Source organism: Pseudophryne corroboree, chromosome 5, assembly GCF_028390025.1.
Source record: "Pseudophryne corroboree isolate aPseCor3 chromosome 5, aPseCor3.hap2, whole genome shotgun sequence".
NCBI classification, from domain to species: Eukaryota; Metazoa; Chordata; class Amphibia; order Anura; family Myobatrachidae; genus Pseudophryne; species Pseudophryne corroboree.
In genome coordinates, this window is record NC_086448.1 from 187,926,789 (window position 1) to 187,944,316 (window position 17,528).

At 47.0% G+C, this 17,528-nt stretch overlaps 1 protein-coding gene across 2 annotated transcripts in view; it reads right to left on the reverse strand.

The window, feature by feature from the left end:
• The window catches only part of BTD (biotinidase), a 218,718-nt gene that overhangs the window by 186,843 nt on the left and 14,347 nt on the right, over positions 1-17,528 (reverse strand). The window contains exon 1 of one of the 2 annotated variants that reach the window (XM_063921950.1): positions 1,620-1,705. The exons of the other annotated variant lie outside the window; for it this stretch is intronic. The gene's annotated coding sequence lies outside the window, so the exon portion shown is untranslated. Of the gene's footprint in view, positions 1-1,619; positions 1,706-17,528 lie in introns of those variants that run through there. 2 annotated transcript variants of the gene reach the window in all.

Consider the following 17,528-nt stretch of genomic DNA (forward strand, 5'->3'; position numbering starts at 1 on the left):
GGCAGAACTGCGGACTCGTCCGCATTTTCTCCCTAAGGTGGTGTCAGCATTTCATCTGAACCAGCCTATTGTAGTGCCTGCGGCTACAAGTGACTTGGAGGACTCCAAGTTACTGGACGTTGTCAGAGCATTAAAAATATATATTGCAAGGACAGCTGGAGTCAGAAAATCTGACTCGTTGTTTATATTGTATGCACCCAACAAGATGGGTGCTCCTGCGTCTAAGCAGACGATTGCTCGTTGGATCTGTAGCACAATCCAACTTGCACATTCTGTGGCAGGCCTGCCACAGCCTAAATCTGTAAAGGCCCACTCCACAAGGAAGGTGGGCTCATCTTGGGCGGCTGCCCGAGGGGTCTCGGCATTACAACTTTGCCGAGCAGCTACGTGGTCAGGGGAGAACACGTTTGTAAAATTTTACAAATTTGATACTCTGGCTAAGGAGGACCTGGAGTTCTCTCATTCGGTGCTGCAGAGTCATCCGCACTCTCCCGCCCGTTTGGGAGCTTTGGTATAATCCCCATGGTCCTTTCAGGAACCCCAGCATCCACTAGGACGATAGAGAAAATAAGATTTTACTTACCGATAAATCTATTTCTCGGAGTCCGTAGTGGATGCTGGGCGCCCATCCCAAGTGCGGATTATCTGCAATAATTGTACATAGTTATTGTTAACTAATTCGGGTTATTGTTGAAGGAAGCCATCTTTCAGAGGCTCCGCTGTTATCATACTGTTAACTGGGTTTAGATCACAAGTTGTACGGTGTGATTGGTGTGGCTGGTATGAGTCTTACCCGGGATTCAAAATCCTCCCTTATTGTGTACGCTCGTCCGGGCACAGTACCTAACTGGAGTCTGGAGGAGGGTCATAGGGGGAGGAGCCAGTGCACACCACCTGATCTGGAAAAGCTTTACTTTTTGTGCCCTGTCTCCTGCGGAGCCGCTATTCCCCATGGTCCTTTCAGGAACCCCAGCATCCACTACGGACTCCGAGAAATAGATTTATCGGTAAGTAAAATCTTATTTTATCGCATCACAGTGCGATTGCATGTGTTTTTAAAATCACACTGCGATGTGCGATGGGTACCCGCCGGGAGCGGATTACATGATTACCATGCGATCTATCGCATGGTAATCACTTTGGCAGTTCAGGTGCGATTTCATCACAACTGAACTGCCGGTGCGATGCCCCGCGATGTCGCGTCGCGGGGCATCGCACAAGTGTATGGGGGGCATTAGCAACTCTCCTGCACCAGCCAGAATCGGGAGGTCACATCTCATCCCATAGATAGGCTGACCTTCCGGTCCCATAGAAGCCTGTCCATACTGAGCTATCTTAGCACAGTGTGTGTGGGGCTGCAAGGAGGCTGACAGCAGGTCAAGATGGTGGAGGCCACACTGCTCTGCTGATCAAGAGCATTCACCAATCAGCAGTGATCGTAAAGGTGTGTACAGTAACACTGTATAACAGCACCCAAGCATTTTCCCCTATGTAAGATATGTACCCATTGAATTCAATGTATATCTGTATACATATATAGCAAAACAATGATAATAATCTATCCGTAAAAAAAAAAGTTAGTCTTAAAGTAAATAGTTAAAAAGTATAAAATAGCGTACCCGCCGCTCAGTGCTTATGTGGGGACTTTGTCTTATTACAGTTTTTCAAGTTCTTGAAGTCTTACATCACTGGAAGAGGAACACATATGATGAATCCTGGCAACATGGACAAGCCTGCAAGTGACTCAGGAGCTAATGGAGAGAACAAGTTCAGCCACCTGCAGCAATACATGGATAACAATGAGATAGTTGACATCTAGACAGACTCCCGGCACAACATGCAGGTCACCAGCTGTGGTGTGCAACATGGATAACCAAAACATGCCACTGTAAACATATAGGTATACACTATCATCAAGCACCAACTAATTATGCAGCGCTTCAAAGCATTTATTTTCTTTTGTAATTACTAATAAAAACCTGTATATATATTTTTTGTTGTATTTTATGTTACACATGAGGATTGTATTCATTTTCTGGAATAAAGCTTTGCTGTAGTTTTTAAGTTCTATTTTATTATTACATTTTATTAATGTTTTTATTCAGCTCACTGATGCCTGCTGTAAGTACATTATGTGGATGTATTATGGGCACTTACAGTAAAGTTTACTGTGCAGTTGATAATATTGACTGCATCCGAGACAAATATGGTGACACAGCGCGTTCCTCTGATGAAAACTCTTTAACCTTTTTCCCAACACACTCTTTGCTTTCACACTGTATTTCTTAAGCATCTGATAATTGCAATAGATCAGAGGTTCTCAAACTCGGTCCTCAGGACCCCACACAGTGCATGTTTTGCAGGTAACCCAGCAAGTGCACAGGTGTATTAATTACTCACTGACCCATTTTAAAAGGTCCACAGGTGGAGCTAATTATTTCACTTGCGATTCTGTGAGGAGACCTGCAAAACATGCACTGCGTGGGGTCCTGAAGACCGAGTTTGAGAACCTGTGCAATAGATCATCTGAAAATAGGATTTTAATACCTACCGGTAAATCCTTTTCTCCTAGTCCGTAGAGGATGCTGGGGACTCCAAAGGACCATGGGGTATGGACGCATCCGCAGGAGCTTGGGCACACTATAAAGACTTAAACTGGGTGTGAACTGGCTCCTCCCTCTATGCCCCTCCTGCAGACCTCAGTTAGAAAACTGTGCCCAGGAGAGACGGACATTTCGAGAAAAGATTTTTTTAATTTAACACTGAGTGTTATACCAGCTCACACCACGAACCTACCGCAAAGCATGGCATTCAACAGAATACCAGCCCACGGTATGAAAAACATACAGCCATATGCTGAGAGTATAGGTAACACAACCTGTGTGTCACGACAACCAATAATAATACACCGCACGCCATGGCATGTACAACGCCAGCAACAGCCGACAGAAAAGAAACACCCCAAGAGTGTAACCATAACCAATTACTGCAGAGACAGTACGAACTGGGACGGGCGCCCAGCATCCTCTACGGACTAGGAGAAAAGGATTTACCGGTAGGTATTAAAATCCTATTTTCTCTTACGTCCTAGAGGATGCTGGGGACTCCAAAAGGACCATGGGGTCTATACCAAAGCTCCAGACCGGGCGGGAGAGTGCGTACGACTCTGCAGCACCGACTGAGCAAACACGAGGTCTTCCCCAGCCAGGGTATCAAACTTGTAAACTTAGCAAAGTGTTTGAACCCGATCACGTAGCTGCTCGGCAAAGTTGAAGTGCCGAGACCCCTCGGGCAGCCGCCCAAGATGAGCCCACCTTCCTAGTAGAATTGGTCTCCACCGACTTCTGTAACGGCAATCCTGTCTTTGAACGAGCACGCCGAATCGTAACCCAGATCCAACGTGCAACAGACTGCATAGACGCATGCGTCCTGAACCAAAATGGCGACATAAATATTCAAAGCCCTGACTACATCGAGATACTTTGAATCAGCTAATGCCTAAGTAACCACCGGGATCAAAACAGGCTGATTTCTGCGAAACCCAGTAACCACTCTTGGCAGAACTATTAACCAAGTTCCCAATTCCTCTCTATCCATATGGAAGATCAAACAGGACTCTTGTGAGACAAAGCCGCTACCTCCTACATCCGCCTTGCGAACGCCAAAGCCAATAGCATGACCCCTTTCCTAGAGAGAAATTTCATCCCAACCTTTCACAAAGGTTCCAAACAGTGTGACACCTGAAAGCGCAACACCACTTCCAGGTCCCACGGTGCCCACGTGGGCACAAATGGAGGTTGGATGTGCAGTACTCCTTTCACGAAGGTCCGAACTACCGAAAAGGCTGCCAATTCCTACTTGAAAGAAAATGTATAAGGCCAAAAATTCGCACTTAAAAGGAGCCTAACTTTAAGCCTGCATCCACACCTGCTTTCCAAAAAATAATGGAGAAGGACAACCCAGGGGAAAGTCCTCCGTAGCAGCCATCTTGGATTCACACCAAGACACCTATTTCCTCCAAACACGGTGGTAAGACCTTGCCGTTACTTCTTTCCAGCCTGAAGAAGTGTGGGAAAGACTTCACCTGGGAATAGACTTTCTGGCCAGGATATGGCGTTCCACCGCCAAGACGTCAAACGCATCCTTGGTAATTATTGATACACGCCCGGATCATTCTGTAACAGTTCCTCACTTAGAGGAAAGGTCAATGATCTTCTATGAGCAAATTTTGAAGAACTGGATACCAAGCGCTCCTTGGTTAGACCGGAACAATGAAGATAGAAGAACAAGGGTTCAGACTAACGATTATCACCGTCCAAAACGTGAAAACAGGGGGGGATACGTAGACCGACTGAAACACCCAAGGTGTCCCGATGACGTCCACTGCTATAGCATGAGTGTCCCCTGACCAACATCCCTGAGAACTCTCTTTGGGGCGAGACGCCAACATGTCCACCTGAGGCACTCCTCAAAGACCTGTCACTTCAGAGAAAACTTCTCGATGACGACTATATTTCTCCCGGATGGCGATCGCGTCTGCAGAGGAATTTATTTCACTGTCGTTCACCTCCGGAACGTAAACTACTTTTATAGTGTTTACCAGTCTTTCCACCCAGCGGAGAACTTCTTGGCTTCTGCCATCGCCGCTTTTCTCCTCGTTCCGCCCTCACGGCTTACATACACCAGTGCTGTCACGCCGTCCGACAGAATTAGCACAGGCAGATCACGAAGCATATGTTCATTGAAAATATCTCTTAACTCAAGAAGGCTTAATGCAGACAAGCTTCCCAGCTTGACCTTTTACTCTGGAAATACTTCCCTTGCAAGGACTGCTCCCCAGTCTCGGAGATCTGCATGCACGGATACCAGGATCTCATCCTGGATTCCGAACCTTCGTCCCTCTATGAGGTGAGAACAGAGCAAACACCACAGGAGCGATATCCTGGCTATTAGGATTATATACCGGCGCATGTGTAGGGGGAGACCCGGACCACCACCTATCTGGTCTCGTGAAAACCACTCTGGCATTCGACCAGCTCACCGACAAGAAGGCCACTCTCCAAATCTGATCCGACTCCAGATCCTCCAACTACCGTCCACAGGAACACACAGAACCTCAACCTTTCCGTATCTACTCTGATACCCACCACCGACGTCTGTGCCGTTGGGAATAACAGGCCTCCCCTGTGTCTAAGAACAGTCAGAGAGAAAAATAAGATTTTAAACCTACCTGTAAATCTTATTCTCCTAGTCCGTAGAGGATGCTGGGGACTCCGTAAGGACCATGGGGTATAGACGGGCTCCGCAGGAGACATGGGCACTCTAAATACTTTAGAATGGGTGTGCACTGGCTCCTCCCTCTATGCCCCTCCTCCAGACCTCAGTTAGAGAAACTGTGCCCAGAGGAGACGGACAGTACGAGGAAAGGATTTTTGTTAATCTAAGGGCAAGATTCATACCAGCCCACACCATCCACACCATATAACATGGAATATACGCAACCAGTTAACAGCATGAACAAAACAGCATCAGCCAACGACTGATCTTAACTGTAACATAACCCTCATGTAAGCAACAACTATATACAAGTCTTGCAGAAATATGTCCGCACTGGGACGGGCGACCATCATCCTCTACGGACTAGGAGAAAAAGATTTACCGGTAGGTTTAAAATCTTATTTTCTCTTACGTCCTAGAGAATGCTGGGGACTCCATAAGGACCATGGGGATTATACCAAAGCTCCAGACCGGGCGGGAGAGTGCGGATGACTCTGCAGCACCGATTGAGCAAACATGAGGTCCTCATCAGCCAGGGTATCAAACTTGTAGAATTTTGCAAAAGTGTTTGAACCCGACCAAGTAGCTGCTCGGCAAAGCTGTAATGCCGAGACCCCTCGGGCAGCCGCCCAAGATTGGCCCACCTTCCTAGTGGAATGGGCCTTTACCGAATTTGGTAACGGCAATCCAGCCGTAGTATGAGCCTGCTGAATCGTGATACAGATCCAGCGAGCAATAGTCTGCTTAGAAGCAGGAGCGCCAACCTTGTTGGCTGCATACAGGACAACCAGTGCCTCTGTTTTCCTAACCCGAGCCATCCAGCTACGTAAATTTTTAAAGCCCTGACTACATCCAGGGACTTGAAATCCTCCAAGTCTCCCGTAGCCACCGGCACCACAATAGGTTGGTTCATATGAAACGATGAAACCACCTTAGGCAAAAATTGAGGACGGGTCCTCAACTCTGCTCTATCCACATGGAAAATCAGATAGGGGATTTTGTGAGACAAAGCCGCCAATTCACACACCCGCCTTGCAGATACCAAGGCCAACAACATGACCACCTTCCAAGTGAGAAATTTAAATTCAACCGTCTGAAGAGGTTCAAACCAGTGAGATTTTAGGAACCGTAACACCACGTTAAGGTCCCATGGTGCCACTGGGGGCACACAAGGGGGCTGGATGTGCAGCACTCCCTTTACAAAAGTCTGGACTTCTGGGAGAGAAGCCAATTCCTTCTGAAAGAATATAGATAGGGCCGAAATCTGTACCTTAATGGAGCCTAACTTCAGGCCCATATCCACTCCTGTCTGTAGAAAGTGGAGAAAACGGCCCAGGTGCAAATCTTCCGTAGGAGCATTCTTGGCTTCACACCAAGATACATACTTCCTCCAGATACGGTGATAATGTTTCACCGTCACCTCCTTCCAAGCCCTTATCAGAGTAGGGATGGCTTCCTACGGAATACCTTTCCCAGCTAGGATTCGGTGTTCAACCGCCATGCCGTCAAACGTAACCGCGGTAAGTCTTGGAACACGCAGGGCCCCTGCTGCAATAGGTCCTCCCTGAGAGGAAGAGGCCATGGATCTTCTGTGACCATCTCCCGAAGATCCGAAAACCAGGCCCTTCGAGGCCAATCTGGAACAATGAGTATTGTCTGCACTCTTTTTCGTCTTATGATTCTCAATATTTTGGAGATGAGAGGAAGAGGGGGGAACACATAGATCGACTGAAACACCCATGGTGTCACCAGGGCGTCTACTGCTACTGCCTGAGGGTCCCTTGACCTGGCACATTACCTCCGAAGCTTCTTGTTGAGGCGTGACGCCATCATGTCTATTTGAGGAAGTCCCCAAAGACTTGTTATCTCTGCAAAAACTTCCTGATGAAGTCCCCACTCTCCTGGATGGAGATCGTGTCTGCTGAGGAAGTCTGCTTCCCAGTTGTCCACTCCCGGTATGAAGACTACTGACAGAGCGCTTACGTGATTTTCCGCCCAGTGAAGAATCCTGGTGGCTTCCGCCATTGCCACTCTGCTCCTTGTTCCGCCTTGGCGGTTTACATGAGCCACGGCTGTGACGTTGTCTGATTGAATGAGAACTGGTAGGTCGCGAAGAAGATTCTCCGCTTGTCGTAGGCCGTTGTATATGGCCCTTAATTCCAGTATGTTGATATGTAGACAAGCCTCCTGGCTTGACCATAGGCCCTGAAAGTTTCTTCCCAGTGTGACTGCTCTCCCATCCTCGGAGGCTTGCGTCCGTGGTGAACAGAACCCAGTCTTGAATGCCGAACCTGCGACCCTCTAGAAGGTGAGTACTCTGCAGCCACCACAGGAGACACACCCTGGCCCTGGGGGACAGGCTTATTTTCTGATGAATTTGAAGATGGGACCCGGACCACTTGTCCAGAAGGTCCCACTGAAAAGTCCTCGCATGAAACCTGCCGAAGGGGATGGCCTCGTAGGTCGCCACCTTTTTTCCCAGTACTCGAGTGCATTGATGGACTGACACTCTTGTCGGTTTTAACAGGTCTCTGACCATGTTCTGGAGTTCCTGGGCTTTTTCCATTGGGAGAAAAACCCTCTTTTGTTCCGTATCCAGAATCATGCCTAAGAAAGATAGCCGAGTCGTTGGAACCAACTGTGACTTTGGTAGATTTAGAATCCAGCCATGATTCTGCAGCACTCTCAGGGAGAGCGACACGCTTTTCAGCAACTGATCTCTCGATCTCGCTTTTATCAGGAGATCGTCCAAGTATGGGATAATTGTGACTCCCTGCCTGCGCAGGAGCACCATCATTTCCGCCATTACCTTGGAGAAAATCCTCAGGGCCGTGGAAAGCCCAAACGGCAACGTCTGAAACTAGTAATGACAGTCCTGTACAGCGAATCTCAGGTACGCCTGATGAGGGGGATATATGGGGACATGAAGGTATGCATCCTTTATGTCCAGTGACACCATAAAATCCCCCCCTTCCAGGCTGGAGATAACTGCCCTGAGCGATTCCATCTTGAATTTTAACTTTTTCAAGTACAGGTTTAGGGATTTTAGATTTAGAATGGGCCTGACCGAGCCATCCGGTTTCGGGACCACAAACAGGGTTGAATAGTACCCCTTCCCATGTTGAACTAGGGGAACCTCGACAGCCACTTGTTGTTGACACAGTTTTTGAATTGCAGCTAAAACTATCTCCCTTTCTGGGGAAGAAGCTGGTAACGCCGATTTGAAAAACCGGCGAGGAGGCACGTCTTCGAATTCCAGCTTGTATGCCTGGGATACGATTTCCATTGCCCAAGGATCCACATCTGACTGAACCCAGACGTGGCTGAAGAGTCGAAGACGTGCCCCCACCGGCGCGGACTCCCTCAGTGGAGCCCCAGCGTCATGCGGTGGATTTAATAGAAGCCGGGGAGGACTTCTGCTCCTAGGAACTAGCCGTAGCAGGCATTCTTTTCCCTCTACCCTTACCTCTGGCGAGGAAGGAAGAGCCCCGACCTCTACTGGACTTATGCGACCGAAAGGACTGCATCTGATATTGAGGTGTTTTCTTTTGCTGTGGAGGAACATAAGGTAAAAAAGTAGATTTACCCGCAGTAGCTGTGGAAACCAGGTCCGCGAGACCTTCACCAAATAAAACCTCACCCTTGTAAGGCAACACTTCTATATGCCTCTTTGAGTCGGCATTACCCATCCACTGGCGGGTCCACAGGGCACGCCTAGCAGAAATCGCCATGGCGTTGGCTCTCGAACCTAGAAGCCCAATGTCTCTCTGAGCGTCTCTTATATATAAGACTGCGTATTTAATGTGACCTAAGGTCAATAAAATGGTATCCCTACCTAGGGTATCAATGTCAGCTGACAAGGTATCTGTCCAAGCTGCTACAGCGCTACAAACCCAAGCCAACGCTATTGCCGGTCTGAGCAAAGCACCCGTATGTGTATAAAGTGATTTTAAAGTAGTTTCCTGTCTGCGATCAGCAGGATCCTTGAGGGCTGCCGTGTCTGGAGACAGTAGCGCCACCTTCTTGGACAAGCGTGTTAAAGCCTTGTCCACACTGGGCGATGATTCCCACCGTACCTTGTCCTGTGCAGGGAAAGGATACGCCATAAGAATCCTCTTGGGAATCTGCAGTTTTTTGTCTGGAGTTTCCCAAGCTTTTTCAAATAACGCGTTCAGCTCATGAGATGGGGGAAAGGTTACCTCAGGTTTCTTTTCCTTAAACATGCATACCCTCGTGTCAGGGACAGAGGGGTCATCTGTGATATGCAAAACATCTTTTATTGCAATAATCATATAATGAATACTTTTAGCCACCCTTGGGTGCAACCTCGCATCATCGTAGTCGACACTGGAGTCAGAATCCGTGTCGGTATCAGTGTCTGCTACGTGGGACAGGGGACGTTTCTGAGACCCTGAAGGGCCCTGTGACACAGTCAAAGCCATGGATTGACTCCCTGTTTTATCCCTGGACTCTGCTTTGTCCAGTCTCTTATGTAATAAAGCCACATTTGCATTTAAAACATTCCACATATCCAACCAATCAGATGTCGGCGTTACCGACAGAGACACCACAATCATCTGCTCCACCTTCTCCTTAGATGAGCCTTCCGCTTCAGACATGCCTACACACACGTACCGACACCCCCACACACTCAGGGATATATCTATATGGAGATGGAGACAGTCCCCCAATAAGGCCCTTTGGAGAGACAGAGAGAGAGAGTATGCCAGCACTGGAATAAAATCCCAGCCAGTACAGCGCTTTTATCTAAAATATATATATATATATATATATATATATATATATATATATATATATATATATATATATTACACACACTCACTGCGCCAATTAAATGTGCCCCCCCCCCCTCTTCTTTGCCCTCTGTAACCGTGTTCAGCGGCGAGCTTCGGTCCCGCTCAAATTATTTATACTGGCGGAGGTTTAATAATATACTGCCTCCGCAGTATCTACTCTAAATGCCAGTGTCCCTTGAGGCTTATATTGCTGCCCAGGGCGCCCCTTCTGCACCCTGCACCCTTAAAGTGCCCGCTGTGTGTGTGTGTATGTGTGGGAGCTGCGCGTTACCTCAGTGACGATCTGAAGTCTTCTGCCGCCTTTGAAGTCTTCTTTTCTTCTTAATACTCACCCGGCTTCTATCTTCCGGCTCTGTGAGGAGGACGGCGGCGCGGCTTCGGGACGAACGGCGAGGGTGAGACCTGCGTTCCGACCCTCTGGAGCTAATGGTGTCCAGTAGCCTAAGAAGCAGAGCCTATCATTTAAGTAGGTCTGCTTCTCTCCCATCAGTCCCACGATGCAGGGAGCCTGTTGCCAGCAGTGCTCCCTGAAAATAAAAAACCTAACAAAAAATAAGATTTTACTTACCGGTAAATCTATTTCTCGTAGTCCGTACTGGATGCTGGGGACTCCGTAAGGACCATGGGGAATAGACGGGCTCCGCAGGAGACAGGGCACTTTAAGAAAGAATTTGGATACTGGTGTGCTCTGGCTCCTCCCTCTATGTCCCTCCTCCAGACCTCAGTTAGAGAAACTGTACCCGGAAGAGCTGACAGTACAAGGAAAGGATTTTGGAATCCAGGGCAAGACTCATACCAGTCACACCATATAACTTGTGATAAACTTACCCAGTTAACAGTATGAACAACAACGGAGCATCAGATCAACCCTGATGCAACCACAACATAACCCTTATTTAAGCAATAACTATAAACAAGTATTGCAGAAGAAGTCCGCACCTGGGACGGGCGCCCAGCATCCACTACGGACTACGAGAAATAGATTTACCGGTAAGTAAAATCGTATTTTCTCTAACGTCCTAGTGGATGCTGGGGACTCCGTAAGGACCATGGGGATTATACCAAAGCTCCCAAACGGGCGGGAGAGTGCGGATGACTCTGCAGCACCGAATGAGCATACACAAGGTCCACCTCAGCCAGGGTATCAACTTTGTAAAACTTTGCAAAAGTGTTTGAACCTGACCAAGTAGCTGCTCGGCAAAGCTGTAATGCCGAGACCCCTCGGGCAGCCACCCAAGAAGAGCCCACCTTCCTTGTGGAGTGGGCTTTCACTGATTTCGGAAGCGGCAATCCAGCCGCAGAATGAGCCTGCTGAATCGTGTTACAGATCCAGAGAGCAATAGTTTGCTTTGAAGCAGGAGCACCCAGCTTGTTGAATGCATACAGGATAAACAGTGACTCTAGCCCAGGGGTTCTCAAACTCGGTCCTCAGGACCCCACACAGTGCATGTTTTGCAGGTCACCCAGTAAGTGCACAGGTGTATTAATTACTCACAGACACATTTTAAAAGGTCCACAGGTGGAGCTAATTATTTTACTTGTGATTCTGGGAGGAGACCTGCAAAACATGCACTGTGTGGGGTCCTGAGGACCGAGTTTGAGAACCTGTGCTCTAGCCGTTCTGGCTACATAAACCTTCAAAGCCCTGACCACATCCAGCAACTCGGAATCCTCCAAGTCACGAGTAGCCACAGGCACCACAATAGGTTGGTTCATATGAAAAGATGACACCACTTTTGGCAGAAATTGTGGACGGGTCCGCAATTCTGCCCTGTCCATATGGAAAACCAGATAGGGGCTTTTATGTGACAAAGCCGCTAATTCTGACACACGCCTAGCTGAAACCAAGGCTAATAGCATGACCACCTTCCACGTGAGAAATTTTAACTCCACGGTTTTCAGTGGCTGAAACCAGTGTGACTTCAGGAAACTCAACACCACATTAAGATCCCAAGGTGCCACTGGAGGCAATATCTCTGCAGCTTTTTGTTGAGGCAGGATGCCATCATGTCCACCTGTGGCAGTTCCCACCGACTTGCAATCTGCATGAAGACTTCTTGATGAAGTCCCCACTCTCCCGGGTGGAGGTCGTGCCTGCTGAGGAAGTCTGCTTCCCAGTTGTCCACTCCCGGAATGAACACTGCTGACAGTGCACTTACGTGATTCTCCGCCCAGCGAAGAATTCTGGTGGCTTCTACCATCGCCACCCTGCTCCTTTTGCCGCCTTGGCGGTTTACATGAGCCACTGCGGTGATATTGTCTGACTGAATCAGAACCGGTTGGTCGCGAAGCAGGGTCTCCGCTTGACTTAGGGCGTTGTATATGGCCCTTAGTTCCAGGATATTGATGTGAAGGCAAGTCTCCTGCCTTGACCACAGCCCTTGGAAATTTCTTCCCTGTGTGACTGCCCCCCACCCTCGGAGGCTTGCATCCGTGGTCACCAGGACTGAATGCCGAATCTGCGACCTTCGAGAAGGTGAGCACTCTGCAGCCACCACAGGAGAGACACCCTGGCCCTGGGGGATAGGGTGATTAACCGATGCATCTGAAGATGTGATCCGGACCACTTGTCCAGTATGTCCCATTGGAAGGTCCTCGCATGGAACCTGCCGAAGGTAATGGCCTCGTATGATGCTACCCTCCTTCCCAGGACTCGAGTGCACTGACACCTGTTTTGGTTTTAATAGATTCCTGACCAATGTCACGAGCTCCTGAGCTCTCTCTATCGGGAGATAAACCCTTTTCTGGTCTGTGTCTAAGATCATGCCTAGGAGAGGCAGATGAGCTGTAGGAACCAACTGCGACTTTGGAATATATAGAATCCAGCCGTGTTGCCGTTACACTTCCAGAGAAAGTGATACGCTGTTCAGCAACTGCTCTCTTGATCTCGCTCTTATGAGGAGATCGTCCAAGTACGTGATAATAGTAACACCTTGCTTCCGCAGGAGCACCATCATTTCCGCCATTACCTTGGTGGATATTCTCAAGGCCGTGGAGAGACCAAACGGCAACGTCTGAAATTGGTAATGACAATCCCGTACCGCAATTCTGAGGTATGCCTGATGAGGTGGATAAATGGGGACATGAAGGTATGCATCCTTTATGTCCCGAGTCGCCATAAAATCTCCCCCTTTCAGGCTTGCAATGACCGCTCTTAGCGATTCCATCTTGAACTTGAACCTTTTCAGGTATATTACAAGAAGATTTTACCAAGAGGGTCTAGGGCGCTTGAATCGAATAGTCGTGTTCACCGGGAATATGACTATTAAACACAAATAACAAAAAATGCAAACATAGCATAATACTGTTTAACTGAATGTGGAAATGATGGTAAGACAATGTGACTGGACTCGTACCCCAAGATGAGTAAAATTCGCTTTGAGAAATCCAGCCACTGCTGTAATTGGTCCCAGCAACCCTGCTCCTACTTCTCCCGAGGGTTCAGATTCTTCCCGATACACTCACAAAGGGTACATGTGGGAGTAAAATTCCAGATAGTGTAATACTATTTATTAAATATGCAGATGTGAATAACAAATGGACTCTCACCATCAATTAGATGTTTATAGGCACAAATGAAAACCACTCCAAATGTATGCACGGGTCCCTGTTGTAATTGGACTCCTTATCCTTGTTCTTTACTCTCCTGAAAATCAGGATCCTCCCCAATTCGTTCACAATTGGAATATGTGAAAAAGAAGGCTCCAATAGTGTAAAACCATTTATTTAAAACTAATTAAAAACATAAACATGGGCAGAAAATGGACTCTCACCATCCAATAGATGTAAATGGACAGAAAAGCAAGTTTTCAGAAGATCGCCAGGCGTCCCCAGGAATCGTCACCAAACAAGCAGGTAAGTATCACCGCCCAGAACCTCTACCAACGCGTTTCGATAACCTTCTGTTATCTTTTTCAAGGTGTAGGAGGTAACTGCATGGTGAGTGGTATTTATACCAAACAATGAAGCCAAATAAAAAACCTAATTCCAGACATAGACCAACTGCTCCTCTATAATCCCTATTCCTATCCATATAAGAATGGCAGACATCCGCTCCCCAAATGTCCGTTTTTGGTTTTCCCCTGTGCATATGATAGATCAACAGGTGCATATCAAGGTCCATCTAATGAATAACTATTTCCGGTGTATGGTAGCGTGTAGAAAGGGCTGTCCCATCCCTAATTACATCCGGCGGAAGGAGGTCACCAGATTCTCGTGTATTATAGATGTTACAGTATACGCCACACTTCCGGCGGAAGTCCCTCGATCAGACGCAACATCACATCCGGCGGAAGGAGGTCATCACAATTTCCGTCCTTGATGCCGCAAAGCGAATTTTACTCATCTTGGGGTACGAGTCCAGTCACATTGTCTTACCATCATTTCCACATTCAGTTAAACAGTATTATGCTATGTTTGCATTTTTTGTTATTTGTGTTTAATAGTCATATTCCCGGTGAACACGACTATTCGATTCAAGCGCCCCAGACCCTCTTGGTAAAATCTTCTTGTCTTGTTCTTTCAAAGTGTGGGTGACACTTTTCTACCTTTTGGGACAAGGGCAGCTATAGGCGCATGGTCTTCTACCACCAGCTCTTTAATTTCTTTTCAGGTATATGTTCAGGGATTTTAAATTCAAAATGGGTCTGACCGAACCATCTGGTTTCGGGACTACAAATGGTCGAATAATAACCTCCTCCTTGTTGAAGGAGGGGAACCTTGACCACCACCTGTTGAAGATACAATTTGTGAATTGCAGTTAACACTGTTTCCATCTCGTGGGGGGAAGCCGGCAGGGCCGTCGGTGAGGGGGCATCTTCTCAAAGTCCAGCTTGTATCCCTGAGACACAATATCTATTGCCCAGGGATCTAACAGGGAGTGAACCCACTTGTGGCTGAACTTACGAAGGCGTGCCCCCACCGGGCCTAGCTCCGCCTGTGGAGCCCCAGCGACATGCGGTGGATTTTTGTAGAGGCCGGGGAGGACTTCTGTTCCCGGGAACTAGCTGTGTTGTGCAGCTTCTTTCCTCTGCCCCCGCCTCTGGCAAGAAGAAAGGACGCACCTCGGACTTTCTTGTTTCTTTATTCGAAAGGCTGCATTTGATAATGTCGTGCTTTCCTAGGCTGTGCAGGAATATAAGGCAAAATATCAGAATTACCAGCTATAGCTGTGGAGACCAGGTCCGAGAACCCTTCTCCACACAATCCTCAGCCTTCCATATGCCTCTTAAGTCGGCATCATCTGTCCATTGCATATTCTACAGGACAAGTCAAGCAGAAATCAACATAGTTTTTACTCTAGGACCCAGTATACTCATGTCTCTTTGGGCATGTTTTATATATACATATCTCTTAAGACAGCATCTTTAATATATATATATATATCTATCTATATATACATATGTATATATCTATATACATACTAGGGTCTCAATCTCTGCTGATAAGGTACCTGTCCACGCTGCCACAGCGCTATAAACCCATGCCGACACAATCGCCGGTCTGAGTAGTGTACCAGAAAGTGCACGCTATCTGCAGGATCCCTGAGAATAACTTTTACGTCAGGGCTACCTTTTGGGCAAACGTGACACCCTAGGGGAAGAATCCCATCATATCCTGGCCCTAGTGGGGAAAGGATACTGCCTGAGAATTCTTTGTGGGAAACTACAGTCTCTTGTCTGGAGATTCCCGCTCTTTTTCATCATGAGAGGAGGGAAATTTACCTCAGCTTTCTTCACCTTAAACATGTGTACCCTTGTGTCAGGGACAGATGAGTAATCAGTGATAGTAACATAGTATCTGAGGTTGAAAAAAGACAATTGTCCATCGAGTTCAACCTATTTGTGGTCTCCTATGCATGATGATTTGACTAAAATTTCTGACTGATGCTGCTGTCAGCCGTTGCATTTTATCCCTATTTATAGTAACTATAATGCATGACTATGCACCATACCCCTGGATATCCTTATCCATTAGGAATTTATCTAACCCATTCTTAAAGGTGTTGACAGATTCCGCCATTACAACTCCCTCGGGCAGGGAATTCCAAACACGTATTATCCTTACCGTGAAAAAGCCTTTACGCCGTATTGTGCGGAATCTCCTCTCCTCTAACCTGAGCGAGTGTCCACGAGTCCTCTGTGTTGATCTAACCAAAAACAGGTCCCGCGCAAGCTCTGTGTATTGTCCCCTTATATATTTGTAGAGGTTGATCATATCCCCTCTTAGTCTCCGCTTTTCCAATGTAAACATGCCTAGTCTTTCAAGCCTTTCCTTGTATTCCATCGTCTCCATGCCCTTAATTAGTTTGGTCGCCCTCCTCTGTACCTTTTCAAGCTCCAGGATATCCTTTTTGTAGTACGGTGCCCAGAATTGTACACAGTATTCAAGGTGTGGCCTCACTAGTGATTTATATAACGGGAGTATAATACTCTCGTCCCTAGCATCAATACCCCATTTTATGCATGCTAATATCTTATTAGCCTTCTTTGCTGCAGTCCTACTTTGGGTACTACTGCTTAGCTTGCTATCTATGAGGACACCTAAGTCCTTTTCCAGTACAGAATCCCCTAATTTTACCCCATTTAGTAGGTAGGTGTAATTTTTGTTCTTGTTACCACAGTGCATTACATTACACTTGTCTGTGTTGAAGCACATTCTCCATTTGGCTGCCCATGCTTCTAATTTAACTAAGTCATTCTGAAGAGACTCGGCATCCTCCTCTGTATTTATAGCCTTACACAATTTGGTATCATCTGCAAAAATTGACACCATGCTCTCTAGACCTTCTGTTAGGTCGTTAATGAAAATATTGAACAATAGCGGTCCTAATACTGAGCCTTGCGGCACACCACTTAGCACTTCAGTCCAAGTTGAAAAAGATCCATTAACCACAACGCGCTGCTCCCTGTTATCTAACCAGTTTTTGACCCAAGTGCATATTGTGCTTCCTAGCCCTGATTCTTGTAGCTTGTAGATAAGTCTCATGTGTGGTACAGTATCGAACGCTTTGGCAAAGTCTAAAAAGATTACATCCACGTCTTTACCCTGATCTAGGTTTGCGCTTACTGTTTCATAAAAGCCAAGTAAGTTGGTTTGACAGGATCTGTCCTTCATAAACCCATGTTGATTCCTTTTAATGACCTTATTGACTTCAAGGAACTTCTGAATACTATCTCTTAGAATACCTTCCAATACTTTCCCCACTATAGATGTAAGACTAACTGGTCTATAATTACCTGGTTCAGCTTTACTTCCCTTTTTGAATATAGGCACTACTTCCGCTATACGCCAGTCTTTGGGAACCATACCTGATATAACTGAAACCTTAAAGATCAAAGATAGCGGTTTTGCCAGTTCAGAGTGAAGCTCCATTAGAACCCTTGGGTGAATACCATCGGGCCCTGGTGATTTATTAATCTTTAAATGTTTTAA